The 21,269-nt window shown below is 41.1% G+C and overlaps 1 protein-coding gene across 1 annotated transcript in view; it reads left to right on the forward strand.

The window, feature by feature from the left end:
- Positions 1–21,269, forward strand: part of LOC101902112 (ATP-binding cassette subfamily C member 4-like) — a 101,076-nt gene that overhangs the window by 34,963 nt on the left and 44,844 nt on the right. The gene's annotated exons all lie outside the window — the stretch shown is intronic.

Genomic DNA, 21,269 nt, shown 5'->3' on the forward strand with positions numbered 1-21,269 from the left:
TCCCCAATTTAGGAGTAGACTGTTGCTATGTTTTAAGGACATCAGGATAGTAAGCGTCTGACAATGAGGGGTTAATTTTTGTAAAAGCAAAATAAAGATTATGGTACATGTAGATAAAGCTCAGCCTTATTTACTTTACCAGAGTAAGAAAAGCTTTTAAAAACAAATATAAATCAGTTAAAAGCAAAGAAATTCACATTGTATGTTATTAAATACCACATTCCTAGATAACTTTGTTTTCTTAACAGAGAGAAAAAGAAAATTCAGTCTGGCACCAGGTTACTATTAATTATAAAATTTGTTTATCTGGTTAATCTTAGAAAATGTTTGCCATAAACCTTAAAGAAGCAGCAGTATTTTTGCAAAGGCATCAGAGTGAAACCATAGAAGACACATTTAGAATGTGATTACATTGCAGTTGACAAAGCAACCTGGTTATTGCTGTGTCGTGTAACACTTTAATACGATAATTAGAATTATAACTGACAATATTTTTGCAGGACATATCAGATCTTTATGAATTTCACATAATTTTTAGACTATCTGTATTAGTGTCATTTACCATATAATATAGCCTAAAAAGATTTGTTGCTTATTGACAGTATTTCCCATGTACCTTTAACATGTTAAATGAACATAATTAGTTTAATATCCTTCTTTGGGATGCCTCAGGGGCCCTCAGAAACACCTCAAAGTTAGCTAGAAGACAAAACAACTTCATTCAACTTTAATTTAAGGAAAATTTCCCCAAAATATCTAAAGGGTTTATAACATTCAGTGAGATAGGATCATGAACAACAGTTATTCACTTAGCAATAGTAACAAGAGATTTCAAAGGTAAACTTAGAAAAGATCATTTAAAAGGAAAAGAAACTTAATATCCATTATCAAGGGCAATTTAACATTTTAAGAAAACTTGTACCATGCACCCTACATTTCTTAAGCAACCATGAAGTATCCTTTATATCAGTACAGTACTCGGTAGATTGGTAAATATAAATAATTTAAAGCTCTTACCTCATTTGCATTTTCTTTCCTTTAAAGTTTCTTTACATCGTCAATTTCCTTGCTGACAATTTGCAACAGATATAAGCCTATGCACAATAAAAGTATTATACAATGTCGGTGACTCAAGACACGTCTGTTAATTAGATCAGCAAACAAACACAAACAGTTCACATGAACCTGAAATTAATTTAGTTTAATTTTTTTGACCACTTCCAATTTGCCTTGATTCATGGACCTAACATTCCAGGTTCCTATGCAATATTGCTCTTTAAAGCATTGGACTTTGCTTCTATCACCAGTCACATCCACAACTGGGTATTGTTTTTGCTTTGACTCCATCCCTTCATTCTTTCTGGAGTTATTTCTCCACTGATCTCCAGTAGCATATTGGGCACCTACTGACCTGGGGAGTTTCTATTTCAGTAGCCTATCATTTTGCCTTTTCATACTGTTCATGGGGTTCTCAAGGCAAGAATACTAAAGTGGTTTGCCATTCCCTTCTCCAGTGGACCACATTCTGTCAGATCCTCTTGAGAAATTTGTATGCAGGTCAGGAAGCAACAGTTAGAACTGGACATGGAACAACAGACTGGTTCCAAATAGGAAAAGGAGTACATCAAGGCTGTATATTGTCACCCTGCTTATTTAACATATATGCAGAGTACATCATGAGAAATGCTGGACTGGAAGAAACACAAGCTGTAATCAAGATTGCTGGGGGAAATATCAATAACCTCAGATATGCAGATGATACCACCCTTAAGGCAGAAAGTGAAGAGGAACTAAAAAGCCTCTTGATGAAAGTGAAAGAGGAGAGTGAAAAAGTTGGCTTAAAGCTCAACATTCAGAAAATGAAGATCATGGCATCTGGTCCCATCACATCCTGGGAAATAGATGGGGAAACAGTGAAAACAGTGTCAGACTTTATTTTTTTGGGCTCCAAAATCACTGCAGATGGTGACTGCAGCCATGAAATTAAAAGACACTTACTCCTTGGAAGGAAAGTTATGTCCAACCTAGATAGCATATTCAAAAGCAGAGACATTACTTTGCCAACAAAGGTCCATCTAGTCAAGGGTATGGTTTTTCCTGTGGTCATGTATGGATGTGAGAGTTGGACTTTGAAGAAGGCTGAGCACTGAAGAATTGGTGCTTTTGAAGTGTGGTGTTGGAGAAGACTCTTGAGAGTCCCTTGGACTGCAAGGAGATCCAACCAGTCCATTCTGAAAGAGATCAGCCCTGGGATTTCTTTGGAAGGAATGATGCTAAGGCTGAAACTCCAGTACTTTGGCCACCTTATGCGAAGAGTTGACTCATTGGAAAAGATTCTGATGCTGAGAGGGATTGGGGGCAGGAGGAGAAGGGGACGACAGAGGATGAGATGGCTGGATGGCATCACTGACTCGATGGACGTGAGTCTGAGTGAACTCCGGGAGTTGGTGATGGACAGGGAGGCCTGGCATACTGCGATTCATGGGGTCGCAAAGAGTTGGACACGACTGAGCGACTGAACTGAACTGAATTTTTTTGTTGTTGTTGTTTGTTTTTCTTTTTTTTGTTGTTGTTGTTTTAATTTTATTATTTAACTTTACTATATTGTATTGGTTTTTCCGTATATCGAAATGAATCCGCCACAGGTATACATGTGTTCCCCATCCTGAACCCTCCTCCCTCCTCCCTCCCTATACCATCCCTCTGGGTTGTCCCAGTGCACCAGCCCCAGGTATCCAGTATCGTCCATCAAACCTGGACTGGCGACTCGTTTCATATATGATATTATACATATTTCAATGCCATTCTCCCAAATCATCCCACCCTCTCCCTCTCCCACAGAGTCCAAAAGACTGTTCTATACATCAATGTCTCTTTTGCTGTCTTGAACTGAATTTTGAATTTAGAATTATTTGGTTTGAAGGCACTTACTTTTCTTTAGGCCAACTAAATTAGAGCTCATTTATAAATTAGCATTAATAATATTATCCAAAGACAAAGACACACACTGAGACATACATATATATCCAGATAGAGACTTTATAATTTTTTTGTTTGATCAGAAGAGCCTGACAGGGTAAAGAAACTGGGTAGGGGAAGGAGTGAGGGAATCTGGGCTCTCCTTCCCCCTGAGAGATAGGAGAATTTAAATGGAAATTCTTTATGATGTTAGGAGAGTTTTCTGGTTTTTCACACTATGGATTATAGGAGAAAGTCCTAGTATTTTAACAGAGGAATTTTGAACACAGGGTAAGGTGGGAGATTGTTCTTCCCAAGTAGAGTGGGTAAGAAAATCCCAGGAAAAAGTAAAGGGCAGAGCACACTGGCTGGTGAGATGGTACAAGCACTAGCAAGCTGCTCAGGGAGAAAGATTCTGGGAGGCAGCAGGACCTGGGGGATGTAAATTTTTTTTATCCCAGGAAAACAAGTTTGCCATCCAGTGGTGCCAACTTGTTGCAGGTAGCAGCAGGTGCCAAGCTCCAACTCCCAGCACATTGTTTGCCCTATTGAGAAAAACACAATCCTAGTACACAAGGCATACTGGGGGTTGTAGTTTAGGCAGAGTGAGAGAAAAGAGGGAGAAAAGTCAGAAGTCTCCAGCCAGAGGTTTAGGCGAGACATGCAGTTTATCTTACATCTGAGGCATGGCACCAAATTGTCAGGTGTGGTTCTTTGTCTTCCATCCTTGTCTTGTTGTAGTAAAAAATTAAAATTACAGATCAGGAAAGCTCATGCAGGCACCGTTTATTAAACAAGTGACATGAAACACACTCTTGAGTTGTGAGAGCAGACTGACCTCTGTAAGAGTGGTCCCACCCTGTCTTAGGCTTTCTTTTAATGTCCTTTGTTCCATCTCCTAAGCCATCCCCAGAGTCTGATTTGTTCTGCCCCATGTCAAACACCTAGTTTGATTTTGGTGTTCTTGTAGAAAATGAGAATTCTGCCATCTTAAAGATATTACTAACAATGTCACAAGGTTGCCAGGGGGAGTGTCAATAACCTCAGATATACAGATGTCACTACTCTAATGGTAGAAAGCAAAGAAGAACTAAAGAGCCTCTTGATGAAGGTGAAAGAGGAGAGTGAAAAAGCTGGCTTAAAACTCAACATTTAAAACATGAAAGTCATGGCATCTGGTCCCATCACTTCATGGCAAATAGATGGGGAGACAATGGAAACAGTGACAGACTTTATTTTCTTGGGCTCCAAAATCACTGTAGATGGTGACTGCAGCAATTAAATTAAAAGATGCTTGTTCCTTGGAAGAAAAGCTATGACAAACCTAGACAGCTTATGAAAAAGCAGAGACATCACTTTGCCAACAAAGGTCCATATAGTCAAAGCTATGGTTTTTCCAGTAATCATGTATGGATGTGAGATTTGGACTATAAAGAAGGCTGAGCACCAAAGAATTGATGCTTTTGAACTGTGGTGCTGGATAAGACTCTTGAGAGTCCCTTGGACTGCAAGGAGATCAAACCAGTCAATCTTGAAGGGATTCAATCCTGAATATTCATTGAAAGGACTGATGTTGAAGCTGAAGCTCCAATACTTTGGTCACCTGATGTGAAGAAGACGACTCATTGGAAAAGACCCTGATGCTGGGAAAGATAGAGGGCAGGAGGAGAAGGGGATGACAGAGGATGAGATGGTTGGATGGCATCATCCATTAAATGAACATGAGTTTGAGCAAGCTCTGAGAGGTGATGAAGGACAGAGAAGCCTGGTGTGCTGTAGTCCATGGGGTTGCAATGAGTCGGAAAGGACTGAGCAACTGAAGAACAGCAGTGTCAATCAGGGCTTGTGCCTGAGACCAACCAGGGAAGGGGTCATGTTGGGTGTGTTTTTCCCACCAAAGGTTTTTGCTGCAGGTTGCAGATTTTTCCTTTGTTTTATTTTACTCTCGCTTTTTTATTTCTTTGTTTGCCTTTTAATTGCCACTTTTTAACTGCCATTTTGGACACCTTTCTCAAACTACCTAACATTTCCTTATATCTGTAGAAACACAGATTAAGGACTGGTAATATTTCAGACAAAACTTCAAAATTATAACCCATATGTATCAGTTTGTGTGAATGTGTGTGTTCAGTGAAGTCTGACACTTTTGCAACCCCATGGACTGTAGCCTGCCAGATTCCTCTGTCCATCAAATTTTCCAGGGAAGAATACTGGAGTGGGTTCCCATTTCCTACTCCAGGGGATCTTCCCAACCCAGGGATCGAACCCACATCTCCAGCGAGTTCTTTACCACTGTACCACTTGGGGAGCCCATTCATTAGTTTACTCAATCTTATAGAATTAATCATTTTTACTAGCATTTTCATGAAGTGAGAAATTCCGTTAAATTTTAAATATCTTACCTGGTTCAGCAGCATGATATGAAAGTTTTCAGAAACCTGTTCTTGTCAGAAGTCCTTCCTGTGACTCTTCTTAAAGATGGAGCAATTTGGAAAGACTCAGCTTAAACTGTCTGCAGATGATTAAGGACTTAAAAAAGCAAAGTTAGAGATCTGATTAGTGTTTTTTGACAAGGAAGTTTAACCAAGCTGTTGGGACATCCTGTATTTTAAGATAACAACTAGAATTATGACTGATACAATTATACCAGTGCATATCCAAATTTCAGAAACTTTAACTTTTACCATGTATGTTAATAACATTCATTCATAAAGTATACTCTAAGTAGCTTTATCACTCTTGTGATAATGCTCTCCAGTAATTTTATGTACCAAATAATACTAGTTAAGAATTTCTCTTAGATGCATCAGGGGCTCTCTAAAGCATTTTAAAGCTGTCTGGAAGTCAAAAGAACTTTAATGAAAATTGTATATTTGGAAAATTTGTGAAAAATTTTCAAAACGCTTGGTTAAATAAGGTCATAGATCACTGTGAAACATTACTTCTTTCTTAACCAAAGTGAGAAGACATCTCAAACACAAATACAGATCACTTCAAGGCACAGAAGTTCACACAATCTGTTATCAAAGTCAGCATTCCAGGAGAACTTTGTCCTTCTAACAGAAAGAGAAAACCAAATCTAGTCTTGTACCAGTTTGCTTTTAATAATAAAAGTCATTTACTTAATTAAATTCAGTATAAACTTAGCCCATCTGTACCACGCACAAAGTTCTTTTTTCAGTGTTGCCTTTCTACAAACCTTTCATCATTTTCTTTATCTGTTATTTTGTTCTTAAATTATCCCATGTTGAAACAACTGCATAAACTTTCATCATTTAACTTGATTTAGCACAACTCTAAAATTTTACGTTACCAAATATCTATAGAGATCATTTATATCTAAAAGGCACAAAAAGAGAAATGCAAATTTCTCTTCTAACTCATTATACAAAACTCAGTCATCTTAGCTATTTTCAGAAAATTTTTTCTCCAGTTCTCAAGTATCCATTTAAGTTTTAAAAAACAGATAATAGTAATAGACAGTAATGTATATCATTTGCTCACATTCACATGGCTCACTTTAAGCAAAACCACAAAGAGGGAACAGATTTGGACTCAGGCAGGAAGACAACACAGATACCCACACACATATCCTCCAATATAAGCCAAATTGCAAAAGGCCCATTTTGATACAATAGCAGAGCCATTAGGGGTCATTGTTCTCCAGATCTTAGAGAGTATTGAGCATACACAGTGTTATAATAAAAATACAGTTTTCTTTCTTTTACATGAACATAGCTGAAGATCTCCCAGTTTTGCAACATATACCCTAGCGGAACTGTAAGATGGAACAGAGCTCTGATCATCCATTATTCGTGGCTGGTGTCATCAAATATCAAGCAAACAATAATTCAAAATGTTCTCTCAGGATCACAGTTCCCTAGCCCCAAACAGGGAGATTCCAAAACCATGTCCCTTTAGTCAAAATGGGGAGAACCTCAACCAACATGCCATCAGAAATAAAACTGAATGAATGACCAAGGCTAGTCCAAAAGGGAAAATGCTAAGCAGTGCTGCACCACAGGCAAAGCCCAACTCAATGCATCATCACACATGAGCTGCATTATTCACCAAAGACATCTCAGTTGGCCAGTGCAAGTACAGATGCACATACAAACAACAAACGTATGGTCCCACATACAAACAATCAGCCCAGGTATAGCCCCCAAATTCCACCTCCATTTCCAGATGGAGGCCACAGAGTGACCTGGCTCCCAAAAGAGAATGGACACAGAGTGACTCACCCCAAAATGATACAAAAGCATATAAAATATGGTTTCACAGACAGAAACTCAGAGGAGGTGTAAAAATTTTTTATATCCATACCCAGATAGAGGCCTCTAAACAGATTGGCCCAGCTCTCTAAAGAGAACAGACCCAGAGTGGCTCACTTCCTGTAAGGGAAGCAGCCCAAATGGAGTAGAGAGAGTTCCCAGCCTGCACAAGCTGGAATGACTTACCTTCCAAGGAACACTGAATGTGGACTGCAGCTCCAGACATTTCTTTGCTCCAAACAGTCTTGTGCCATGAGGCAGTTGGTACCTCTCAAGGACAGTGCCTCCCAGTTCCCTGGAGCAAATGAGCTCCAGCAGCCTCTGGGGACTCAGAGAAGGGACTTTCTGTGGCTGGAGTTGACCTACTATGGGCACAGACTCTGGGCTGCCTTGCCAAAATTGTAACTAAAAGCAAGTTCATGTGCCTGATGTACAGTGAGGCCAAACAATAAGGAAATGTCAGAGTTTGGAGCAGAGCAAGGTTTATTGTAGGGCCATGCAAGGAAATGGGTGGCTCATGCCTCCAAAACTCCAAAATCCCCAAAGGATTTCAGGAAAGTATTTTTAAAGGCTAGGTAAGGGAGAGGGGTCACAGGGTATGTGATCAGCTCATGTACAATTCTCTTGATTGGTTGATGGTGAGGTAAAAGGACAGTGTCACAGGGGTTAACATTATCAATCCTTAGGCTTCAAGGGACCTGGGAACTATATGCTCATGGTCATCAACCAATTAACATCTTCCTTTAGATGGGGGTTTTCACATCTGTAAAACAACTCAGGAAATATGATTCAAATACTGTTATGTAGGTGCTTCAAAGAGGAGTTAAAACAGGATATGGGGAAGGGATCTGTCTTGGGAAGACCCCATAGGGTCCTGCTCAGTTACAGATAAAGGCTTATGAAGGACTAGGGTGGATGCAGGGTGGGAGGATAAAGGTAGGCGTGTCAGTGAGTGTTCAGGAACAAGATGGAAACCAACCTGGCTGTGAGAAAAGGTTCATGTTGGGACAGAGGGATATGTGATGGGAAAAGCAGGTTGGGGCTATTGCAAATATGCAGGCGCTCACATTGGTCCTAATTGTACTGAGGCTGGAGGCTTGGCTTTGCAAGCTGCATAAGATGACATATCTCCTAAATTCACCTAAATGCACTGATGTTTATTTCTCAGGGACTGATAAACTTTGAGCAATCTGTTAAAGCACCAAGATAACTCACAAGATTCTATCAGTTCTTTGGTCTTGAATTGTGTCCTTTAATTAAGAAAATATGAATTGCATGTTCATGTGCATTTAATTCAGGTTCTGGAATGCTTATTTGATCCAAGTAGAGTAGTTTCTTTCCTATGCTTTGGTTTCTCAAATCCCAATGAGTGGCATCAAAAGCTTCCTTGGGTAGGCATATATACTCCCTACTTTCAGGAAGGATTCCTGGAACTTGGAAGCAAGAGCTCTGTCATTCCTCATGGGGAAGAATTTTAATAGTTTAGAAAAAGTGGTTGGTTGGAACAGATACTAAAGACCAAATATTCTGAGGTGAGTTAGAAATAGGCACTCAGAGAGACTTTGGTGATGATTGAGTCCTGTACCTAGTGGTGGCCATGCACCTGTTACATGCAGGTAGGGCATCACCTGCTCGTTGCTTACTGGTTCCAATCAGCAGTACTTTAATCCCATCACAATGCTGGGAGTTGGTCAGCAAGAACAGTATTTTAGTTGTGACTCCTCATTTTTTACTGTCACTGTTACTGAATTTTTGCAAATGTATCTAATGTGTGTATCTTTTTTTCTCTTAAAGAAGAGGATTTAAAACAGTTATCTGTGTGTAATAGTAGATTTTTGGTGTTAGCTGTAGTATGGGAAAAAGTGTTGAGAATATGTGTGTTGATAAGACAAGGGACACTGTGAAGAAGTAAAAGTCTTTGATTAGCTGTTAGGAGAGAGGGAGACAAAAGGCCAGACATGAAGCAGAAAAGGCCTAGAAGTTTCTGAGGCAGGAAGGATCTGCAGTGCCCACAGCCTGGTGGACCCCAGGGCAGAGGGTGTGGAGAAAACTGGAGAGCCTTGGCGAGGGTGGGGCATGCACTCTGCACTGCTTCTTCAATTATTTTGAAGTGGAAAGAACAGAGAGTGGATGAACAGGGAAAGGATGAGAAAATGGATTTTGAGCAAGTTTTAGGAACCAAGGAAAGTCTCAGAGGAAAGGAGAGAAGATTTTAGCTTGAGCATTGACACTCATGACTCATTGGATTTGGCTTGGGCCACTCTGAGAAAGCCAGGGTGGTGACCCATAGCTCACCAGCAATGGGTTCCAGTGACATCTGTGCCAGGCGCTGTGCTTAGTCATAGAATCTCCATGTAGTATGTAAGTAATCATTGCCCTGAAGGAGTGTGGTCTCTGGTGGGACAGTTAGTGGGAAATACTGCTGCTGGATGAAGAGTTATAGGAGGAGAGGGAAGGATAAAGGATCACGGTGGAGAGTATAATTCTTGGAGTGGAACTGGGTTGAGGGATAGCTCATTCAGCAGTGGTTGAATTGTTGAGTATATGCCCTCAGGGATAAATTGGAATTAAGGAGTCAATTGATCCAGGTCTCCAGGTCCAAATCCTTATTTAGGAGGTGACATGTGATTTAGTTTCCTGTCAGTCATCTAAGGGAGGTGAAAATCTTCATCCCTTGATGGTGTCCAGAGGACTCTGTCTGGCATTTTGAGATGTGGCAGCAAAGGAATTTGTGAAAGTCCTTAAATCAAGAGCTATGGGGGAGGAAAATTGCCTAATTGAGCAAATTCATCTCTTTTCTGCATGGGATTATTCAAGAGTGGTGTGGTGACAGCTGCTCTTTGTCTGATTTTGTCCTGTTCAGAGCAACATTGATCCTTTCAGTTAATAACTCAGCAGCCCAGGTGGATGTTATTATCTCCAGGTGTTCTCCCCACTTTCCAGAGACAGATACTGAGAGGTTACTTGACTAGTTCAAGGTCATACAACCAGGGACTGGTAAAACCTAGACTCTAACACAGGAAGATTTCCACCTGAGGTACACCAAGTACAATTTTTTTTTTTCTCTTTAAATTAAAAAAAATAGTGGTAAAATGCACAAATCATAAATTTACCATCTTAACCACTTTTAAGCATTTGATTCAGGGTTGTTATGTACATTCACATTATAATACAACCTATTTTCAGAACCCTTTTCATCGTGCATTCAGTTCAGTTCAGTTCAGTCACTCAGTCGTGTCTGACTCTTTGCAACCCCATGAATCGCAGCACGCCAGGCCTCCCTGTCCATCACTATCTCCCGGAGTTCACTCAAATTCACGTCCATCGAGTCGGTGATGCCATCCAGCCATCTCATCCTCTGTCGTCCCCTTCTCCTCCTGTCCCCAATCCCTCCCAGCATCAGAGTCTTTTCCAATGAGTCAACTCTTCGCATGAGGTGGCCAAAGTACTGGCGTTTCAGCTTTAGCATCATTCCTTCCGAAGAACACCCAGGGCTGATCTCCTTTAAAATGGATTGGTTGGATCTCCTTGCAGTCCAAGGGACTCTCAAGAGTCTTCTCCAACACCACACTTCAAAAGCACCAATTCTTCGCCACTCAGCTTTCTTCTCAGTCCAACTCTCGCATCCATACATGACCACTGGGAAAAAACATAGCCTTGACTAGACGGACCTTTGTTGGCAAAGTAATGTCTCTGCTTTTGAATATGCTATCTAGGTTGGTCAGAACTTTTCTTCCAAGGAGTAAGCATCTTTTAATTTCATGGCTGCAGTCACCATCTGCAGTGATTTTCAGTTCAGTTCACGTCAGTTCAGTCGCTCAGTTGTGTCCTACTCTTTGCGACCTCATGAATCGCAGCACACCAGGCCTCCCTGTCCATCACCAACTCCCGGAGTTCACCCAGACTCACGTCCATCGAGTCGGTGATGCCATCCAGCCATCTCATCCTCTGTCATCCCCTTCACCTCCTGCCCCCAATCCCTCCCAGCATCAGAGTCTTTTCCAATGAGTCAACTCTTCGCATGAGGTGGCCAAAGTACTGGAGTTTCAGCTTTAGCATCATTCCTGCCAAAGAAATCCCAGGGCTGATCTCCTTCAGAATGGACTGGTTGGATCTCCTTGCAGTCCAAGGGACTCTCAAGAGTCTTCTCTAATACCACAGTTCAAAAGCATCAATTCTTCGGAGCTCAGCCTTCTTCAAAGTCCAACTGTCACATCCATACATGACCACAGGAAAAACCATAGCCTTGACTAGACGGACCTTTGTTGGCAAAATAATGTCTCTGCTTTTGAATACGCTATATAGGTTGGACATAACTTTCCTTCCAAGGAGTAAGCGTCTTTTAATTTCATGGTTGCAGTTACCATCTGCAGTGATTTTGGAGTCCAGAAAAATAAAGTCTGACACTGTTTCTACTGTTTCCCCATCTATTTCCCATGAAGTGATGGGACCAGATGTCATGATCCTCGTTTTCTGAATGTTGAGCTTTAAGCCAACTTTTTCACTCTCCACTTTCACTTTCATCAAGAGGCTTTTGAGTTCCTCTTCACTTTCTGCCATAAGGGTGGTGTTATCTGCATATCTGAGGTTATTCATATTTCTCCCGGCAATCTTGATTCCAGCTTGTGCTTCTTCCAGCCCATCGATTCTCATGAGGTACTTTGCATATAAGTTAAAGAAGCAGGGTGACAATATACAGCCTTGACATACTTCTTTTCCTATTCGGAATCAAAATAGGTCTGTTGTTCCATGTCCAGTTCTAACTGTTGCTTCCTGACCTGCATACAGGTTTCTCAAGAGGCAGGTCAAGTGGTCTGGTATTCCCATCTCTTTCAGAATTTTCCACAGTTTATTGTGATCCACACAGTCAAAGGCCTTGGCATAGTCAATAAAGCAGAAATAGATGTTTTTCTGAAACTCCCTTTTCTGGAACTCATCCTGCATTAGTGTGTCATTAAACACTAACTCCCAGTCCCTTTCCAGCCCCTGGGAACCACAGGACCACTTTGTTTCTCTCTAAATTTGACTGCTCTGAGTATCTTCATGTAAGTAGAATCATACAGTATTTATCCTGTGTCCATTTTACACCCCCTACCTCACCATCAGTGTGTAAGTGCCCAGTTTTTTCACATCCTTGCTAAACCTTCTCTTTTCTTCTTTGTTCTCCCCATATTAGTTCCTCTAAAATGTGTGAAGTGGTGTCTCATTTCTCTAATGGTTAGTGATGTTGAGCATCTTTCCTGCCCAAGCAGAATTTTACAGTGGACCTCTCAGGCAGGATGTCATTATCTGGGTAAGTCCCAGTGCTAATTTCCTGAGTGATTTCTGTAGGGAATAACTGTAGGATAAATGACCCAACATCTTTTAAGCAAGTTTGGTAATAAAAACTTATAGATTTATACTTTTGTTTTGGAATGAAATTGAGACCTAGAAATATTAAAGGTCATGAAAGTCTGAACTGGAATGGAGTAGGGGAGCAGTGGGGAGGTGGACCTTCAAGGCCCTGGTTCCTCATTACCACTGCTGGGAGTAGAATCCAGTCCTCTGACTCCTGGACCAGGTCCTTTAGGCATGCCAGGCAGGGTTTGCACAATCTGAAGCTCAGTCTCTTATTGCTTATTTAATAATTCATAGACATTAATTTATTTAACATATAATTCTTGAGCATCTTCTCTGCACTATATATTGTGCTAGAAATAAAGCAATAGGTATAAGAAATCTGATCTCCACTTTTAAGGGTTATTATTGTTTCACCTTGAAACTTTCCTAACCCTGGCAAAATCAGTACATTGATCTTAGTCTTTGGGTTATCTCTGCATATTAATTATTATTGCTTACACAGTGCATACTGGATTTGAATGGGGTTTTGTGGGGTCATCTTCTATATAGTTACTGCTTTCTCCTGTTAAAATTAATAAATAATTTGCAGAGAGATAATTTGAGATTATATAAATATCATACTCCACATCAAACTTTTACCCATTAGTTTTAAGTTCTATGGATAATTTTCTAACTCCATTGTTGCTTCTATGTTTGTTTAGCATTCTAGAATGGAAAAGCTTTCCCTTCTCTCTTGTTTATGTTACAGTAAGGATTCGTGGATTCATTCATTATTTAGTGAGTTATGATTCATTGCCATATATTTTAATTTTTTTTTTCTAAAGGCAATATTGTATCTTTATTATTTTGGGCTGTGCTGAGTCTCTATTGTTGTGTGTGGGCTTTCCTTGTGAAGAACAGGGGCTACTTTCTAGTTGTGGTTTGTGAGCATTGGCAGGCAGATTCTTAACCACTGAGCAACCAAGGAAGCCCCATTTATTTATTTCTGTTCTTGAAGTATCCCAGGTTTCTCTAGTGAGAGCCCTTCAAGTTGACTTCTCTGTCCTTTCTACACATCCTCATGATTCTGTTGAAAAAATATTTCACAACATGAAAGTTGGGAATTACAATTTATTTGCCAGCAAATTTGGAAAACTCAGCAGTGGCCACAGGACTGAAAAAGGTCAGTTTTCATTCCAATCCCAAAGAAAGACAATGCCAAAGATTGCTCAAACTACCACACAATTGCACCCATCTCACACACTAGTAAAGTAATGCTCAAAATTCTCCAAGCCAGGCTTCAGCAATATGTGAACCATGAACTTCCACATGTTCCAGCTGATTTTAGAAAAGGTAGAGGAACCAGAGATTAAATTGCCAACGTCCTCTGGATCATCAAAAAAGCAAGAGAATTCCAGAAAAACATCTATTTCTGTTTTACTGACTATGCCAAAGCCTTTGACTGTGTAGATCACAATAAACTGTGGAAAATTCTGAAAGAGATGGGAATACCAGACCACCTGACCTGCCTCTTGAGAAACCTGTGTGCAGATCAGGAAGCAACAGTTAGAACTAGACATGGAATAACAGACTGGTTCCAGATAGGAAAAGGAGTCTGTCAAGGCTGTATATTGTCACCCTACTTATTTAACTTCTATGCAGAGTACATCATGAGAAACACTGGGCTGGAAGAAGCACAAGCTGGAATCAAGATTGCCAGGAGAAATATCAATAACCTCAGATATGCAGATGACACCACCCTTATGGCAGAAAGTGAAGAGGAACTAAAAAGCCTCTTGATGAAAGCATATTAAAAAGCAGAGACATTATTTTGCCAACAAAGGTCCATCTAGTCAAGGTTATGGTTTTTCCAGTGGTCATGTATGGATGTGAGAGTTGGACTGTGAAGAAAGCTGAGCGCTGAAGAATTGATGCTTTTGAACTGTGGTGTTGGAGAAGACTCTTGAGAGTCCCTTGGACTGCAAGGAGATCCAACCAGTCCATTCTAAGGGAGATCAGTCCTGGGTGTTCTTTGGAAGGAATGATGCTAAAGCTGAAACTCTAATACTTTGGCCACTTCATGTGAAGAGTTGACTCATTGGAAAAGACCCTGATGCTGGGAGGGATTGGGGGCAGGAGGAGAAGGGGATGACAGAGAATGAGATGGCTGGATGGATCACCAACTCGATGGACATGAGTTTGAATAGACTCCAAGAGTTGGTGATGGACAGGGAGGCCTGGCATGCTGTGATTCATGGGGTCGCAAAGAGTTGGACACGACTGAGTGACTGAACTGAAATGAACTGAACTGATCTGAACTGAGGCAAAATGAGGACTGCAGCCTGGGAGACAGCCTTAGAGAAATGGCTCCAGGGAGGCAAAAGGAGGAGCTAGGATATATAGGTGTTTTGAAACAAAGGGGAAATAGCCAGGAACATCAAAAGATTATTGTAAATTAAAGTAAATCCAATATCCCAATTAAGGAATTTAGTGCTTTTATATGTATGGGAAGACGAGTCTAGGCTCATTGAAGTTATTCCTTTGATATGTATCTCTGTTATCTGGAGCTAGTATCCTGTGTTTTCATGTGCTTAGTTTCCTTAGGGCTCATCACAGGGAATGGCTGCAGAGAGTGACTGAGGTCTGATTGCTACTAGATGGCAGGTATTCTTTTCCTTCCTGAATTTCCTCAGGGCTCAGTAATTCCTGCTGATGTTTGTTACTTCCTTGTTTACTGATATTGCAGGAAATATTTAATTTCTTAAAATAATTTCATCTCTCAATTCCTTGCACACTTCCTTATTTTATGGTGCAAGGTGTTCCAGGCCTGGCTTATAATTTCTCTGGCTGTTGTTTTTCACCTACTGATAGTGGTTCTGCTGCTGGAGATGCCTGGGGCTTTGCTCACCTGTGTTCACACTAGTTATAGCAGCACCCGCAGATGTTCCTTTTTTGGAACCAGTGTTGTGACCTGACCTGTACTTGTAGTTCTTAGGATTGTGAGACTAGTCTCAGCAACAACCATTAGGGAACTTTGAAAAGGCAAGGTTTATCACTCACATGTCTTGGAGGGCACAAGGTACATGTTGGGTGACACAGTGATGTCCTGGATGAAAGAGAGAGAGTTCGGTTCAGTTCAGTTCACTCAGTCATGTCCGAGTCTTTGAGACCCCGGGACTGCAGCACACCAGGCTTCCTTGTCCATCACCAACTCCCAGAGCTCACTCAAACTCATGTCCATCGAGTCCGTGATGCCATCCAACCATTTCATCCTCTGTCGTCCCCTCCTCCTACCACCTTTGATTGTTCCTAGCATCAGAGTCTTTTCTAATGAGTCAGTTCTTTGCATCAGGTGGCCAAAGTATTGGAGTTTCAGCTTCAGCATCAGTCCTTCCAGTGAATGTTTAGGACTGATTTCCTTTAGGATGAATTGGTTGGATCCCCTTGCAGTCCAAGGGACTCTCAAGAGTCTTCTCCAACACCACAGTTCAAAAACATCAATTCTTCGGCACTCAGCTTTCTTTATAGTCCAACTCTCACATCCATATATGACTAATGGAAAAATCATAGCTTTGACAAGACGAACCTTTGCCAGCAAAGTAATGTCTCTACTTTTAAATATACTATCTAGGTTTGTCATAGCTTTTCTTCCAAGCAGCAAACATCTTTTATTTTCATGGCTGCAGTCACCATCTGTAGTAATTTTGGAGCCCAAGAAAATAAATTCTGTTACTGTTTTCATTGTTTCCCCAACTATTTGCCATGAAGTGATGGGACTGGATGCCATGATCTTTGTTTTCTGAATGTTGAGTTTTAAGCCCGCTCTTTCACTCTCTTCTTTCACATTCATCAAGAGGCTCTTTAGTTCCTCTTGACTTTCTGCCATAAGGATGGTGTCATCTGCATATCTGAGGTTATTGATATTTCTCCCAGTAATCTTGATTTCAGCTTGTGCTTCATCCAGCCCAGCATTTCTCATGATTTACTCTGCATATAAATTAAATAAGCAGGATGACAATATATAGCCTTGAGGTACTCTTCCCAATTTGGAACCAGTTCGTTGTTCCATGTCTGGTTCTAACAGTTGTTCTTGACCTGCATACAGATTTCTAAGGAGGCGGGTAAGTTGGTCTGGTATTCCCATCTCTTGAAGAATTTTCCACAGTTTGTTGTGATCCACACAGTTAAAGGCTTTAGTGTAGTCTAGGGAGAGAGTATTTGGATCTGGGTTTCTGCCTTTTTGGGTTTGAGAGTGTGGTGTCTAGTATGGAACAAGTTCACTCTTTATTGGTTAATTAAAACATGAGAGTGGGAATTAAAAAAACAGGAAGAGAGAAGCAAGCAGGCAGTGAGATAATCTGTTATCATGTCAACCTGAACTTTCTACAAAAGGGAACTTTGTGGGTAAGCTGGCCTGGCTCTTTATCTAGTCATGTAGCTGGCATGTGTTCACTGGAGGTGAATGTTTTTGAAATGGATGTTTCCATAGCTTGATGTTAGGAAATTGCATTATAATCAAAACAGCTAATTGTCAGGTGCTTGCACACAGTCTCCCAACCTTGAAGTTAGCCATTGCTTCAAGGAGCCTGGTTCCTTTTAGGAAAAAATGTATTAAAAACCAGGATCTAGGTGAAGAGGAACAAAAGGCACAAAATTCCAGTTACAAATAAATCATGAAAACTTAATGTCCAGGTTAGTAACTGTAGTTAATAATACTGTATTGCAGACTTTCCTGGTGGTCCAGTCATAAAGAATCCACCTGCCAATACAGGGAACACAGTTTCAGTCCCTGGTCTGGGAATACCTCACATGCTGCAAGGCAACTAAGCCCATGCAGCATGGAGCCCATGCTCCCCAATAAGGGAAGCCATCACAATGAGAAGCCTGAGCACCACAACTAGAGAGTAGCCCCTGCTCGACACAACTCAAGAAAGCCCATTCATAACAATGAAGACCCAGTGCAACCATAAATAAATAAAGTTAAAATTACCTCCCCCAAACTACTAATACATTGAAAAATTACTATATTGCATATTTGAAAGCACCTAAAGTGCCTAAGGGAGAAGGCAATGGCACCCCACTCCAGTACTCTTGCCTGTAAAATCCCATGGGTGGTGGAGCCTGGTAGGCTATAGTCCATGGGGTCGTGAAGAGTCGGATACGACTGAGCAATTTCACTTTCACTTTTCACTTTCATGCATTGGAGAAGAAAATGGCAACCCACTCCAATGTTCTTGCCTGGAGAATCCCAGGGACAGGGGAGCCTGGTGGGCTGCCGTCTATGGAGTCGCACAGAGTCGGACACGACTGAAGCTACTTAGCAGCAGCAGCAGCAGCAGCAAAGTACCTAAGAGAGTCGATTGAAAAAAAATTGCAGAGCCTAAATATTGACAGTTATGCTTTATTCAGTAGATATTCTTAAGACTTCAAGTCTAGGAGGAAGCATCTCAAGTAACCCTGAGAAAAGTGCTCTGAGGAGGTGAAGGTATAGAGCCCAGTTAGATAGGAGTTTTTCCCTAATGGACAGGTAGTCTGAACGTCAAAATATTCTTAATGAAAGAAAACCAAATATCTCAAAAAATTTAGTGATTTTCTTTGAATGGGAAGATGCAGGAATCTGGGCTCAAGGAAATCATTCCTTTGATATGCACCTCAGTTATCTGGGGCCAGTATTCTGTATTTTGTCATTCTGTACTCCCTCTGGGGTCACTATTGGGGGTTGCTGCAGTTTGACCCTGATGCTGGGAAGGATTGAGGGCAGGAGAAGGAGAGACAACAGAGGATGAAATGGTTATATGGCATCATCAGCTCAATGGGTATGAATTTGAGCAAACTCTGGGAGACTGTGAAGGGCAGGAAACCCTGGTGTGCTGCAGTCCATGGGGTTGCAATAAGTCAGATATGACTGAGCGACTGAACAGCAACAACATATAGCATGGGTTTTTGTTTGTTTGTTTCCTTCCTGTGTTCCCAAAGGACTCACCAGTTCACTCACTCAAAGGGAGGCGACTGCAATCATTGATGACTCTGATATCCTTTGTTTACTGATATGGGAAGCAGTATTTATTTCTCAACTGTGAAAGTTCTCATCACGAGAAAAATATTTTGTAATTGTGTAGGTTAAAGAAACAAAACGTCTAACATTTGGGTGCTAGAATGTTCTTTGCAGCTGGTGTGTCTTTGCTTTTAGGACCCCTTTAGTGTGGAGAAGGAAATGGCAACCCACTCCAGTGTTCTTGCCTGAAGAATCCCAGGGACTGGGGAGCCTGGTGGGCTGCCGTCTATGGGGTTGCACAGAGTCTGACACGAATGAAGAGACTTAGCAACAGCAGCAGTAGCAGTGTGTAGAGCTAGGGCATATATATGAAAGTATTGTTGATTAGTCATTAAGTTGTGTCTGACTCTTTTGTGACCCCATGCACGATAGCCCGCCAGGCTCCTGGGTGCCTGGGATTTCTGAAGCAAGATGCTGGAGGGGGTTACCATTTCCTTCTCCAGGGGATCTTTCTGACCCTGGGATCAAATCCATGTCTTCTGCATTAGCTGGTGGATTCTTTACCAATGAGCCACCAGGGATGCCCATATATTCCCCCCAATCATATCTCTATATATTTGAAATGTAGACTTTTCTTTTTAATAAAGCTCATTAATATAGGGTTCTAATTAGAGATTGTTACTGAGTCCAAGCCCACTATGCTTGCCTCACAATAGGCTGATGAATCTGACAGACGAGCTGCTGAGGCAAGGTAGAGACTTTAATTGGGGAACTGACAGACAGAGAAGATGGCAGGCTCAGTTCAGTTCAGTAGCTCAGTTATGTCTGATTCTTTGTGACCCGATGAACCACAGAATGCCAGGCCTCCCTGTCTATCACCAACACGTGAACTTTACCCAAACTCATGTCCATTGAGTCAGTGATGTCATCCAACCATTTCATCCTCTGTGGTCCCTTTCTCCTCCTGCTCTCAATCTTTCCCAGCATCAGGGTCTTTTCAAATGAGTCAGCTCTTCATATCAGGTGGCCAAAGTATTGGAGTTTCAGCTTCAACATCAGTGCTTCCAATGAACACCCAGGACTGATCTCCTTTACAATGGACTGGTTGGATCTCCTTGCAGTCCAAGGGACTCTCAAGAGTCTTCTCCAACACCACAGTTCAGAAGCATCAATTCTTCGGTTCTCAGCATTCTTTATAGTCCAACTCTCACATCCATACATGACTACTGGAAAAACAATAGCCTTGACTAGACAGACCTTTGTTGACAAAGTAATGTCTCTGCTTTTCAATATGCTATCTAGGTTGGTCATAACTTTGCTTCTAAGGAGTAAGCTTTCTTTTAATTTCATGGCTGCAGTCACCATCTACAGTGATTTTGGAGTCCCCAAAAATAAAGTCAGCCACTGTTTCCACTGTTCCCCCATCTATTTGCCGTGAAGTGATGGGACCAGATGCCATGATCTTAATTTTCTGAATGTTGAGCTTTAAGACAACTTTTTCACTCCCCTCTTTCACTTTCATCAAGAGACTCTTTAGTTCTTCTTCACTTTCTGCCATAAGGGTGGTGTCATCTGCATATCTGAGGTTATTGATATTTCTCCTGGCAATCTTGATTCCAGCTTGTGCTTCTTCCAGCCCAGCGTTTCTCATGATGTACTCTGCATAGAAGTTAAATAAACAAGGTGACAATATATAGCCTTGACATACTCCTTTTCCTATCTGGAATCAGTCTGTTGTTCCATATCCAGTTCTAACTGTTGCTTCCTGATCTGCATACAGGTTTCTCAAGAGGCAGGTCAGGTGGTCTGGTATTCCCATCTCTTTCATAATTTTCCACAGTTTATTATGATCCACACAGTCAAAGGCTTTGGCATAGTCAGTAAAACAGAAATAGATGTTTTTGGAACTCTCTTGCTTTTTCGATGATCCATTGGATGTTGGCAATTTGGTCTCTGGTTCCTCTGCCTTTTCTAAAACCAGCTTGAAGTTCATGGGTCACATATTGCTGAAGCCTGGCTTGGTGAATTTTGAGCAGTACTTTACTAGCGTGTGAGATGAGTGCAATTGTGTGGTAGTTTGAGCATTCTTTGGCATTGCCTTTCTTTGGGATTGGAATGAAAACTGACCTTTTCCAGTCCTGTGGCCACTGCTGAGTTTTCCAAATTTGCTGGCATATTGAGTGCAGCACTTTCACAGCATCATCTTTCAGGATTTGAAATATCTCAACTGGAATTCCATCACCTCCACTAGTTTTGTTCATAGTGATGCTTCCTAAGGCGCACTTGACTTCACATTCCAGGATATCTGGCTCTAGGTGAGTGATCACACCATCGCGATTATCTGGGTCATGAAGATCTTTTTTGAATAGTTCTTCTGTGTATTCTTGCCACCTATTCTTAATATCTTCTGCTTATGTGAGGTCCATACCATTTCTGCCCTTTATTGAGCCTGTCTTTGCATTAAATGTTCCCTTGGTATCTCTAATTTTCTTGAAGAGATCTCTAGTCTTTCCCATTCTATTGTTTTCCTCTATTTCTTTGCATTGATCCCTGAGAAAGGCTTTCTTATCTCTCTTTGGTATTTTTTTGGAACTCTGCATTCAAATTGGTACATCTTTCCTTTCTTCCTTTGCTTTTTGCTTTTCTTCTTTTCACAGCTATTTGTACGGTGTCCTAAGACAGCCATTTTGCTTTTTTGCATTTTTTTTTTCCTTTGGGTATGG

The sequence above is a fragment of the Bos taurus genome, unplaced genomic scaffold (assembly GCF_002263795.3).
Source record: "Bos taurus isolate L1 Dominette 01449 registration number 42190680 breed Hereford unplaced genomic scaffold, ARS-UCD2.0 Leftover_ScbfJmS_1223, whole genome shotgun sequence".
Classification (NCBI taxonomy): Eukaryota; Metazoa; Chordata; class Mammalia; order Artiodactyla; family Bovidae; genus Bos; species Bos taurus.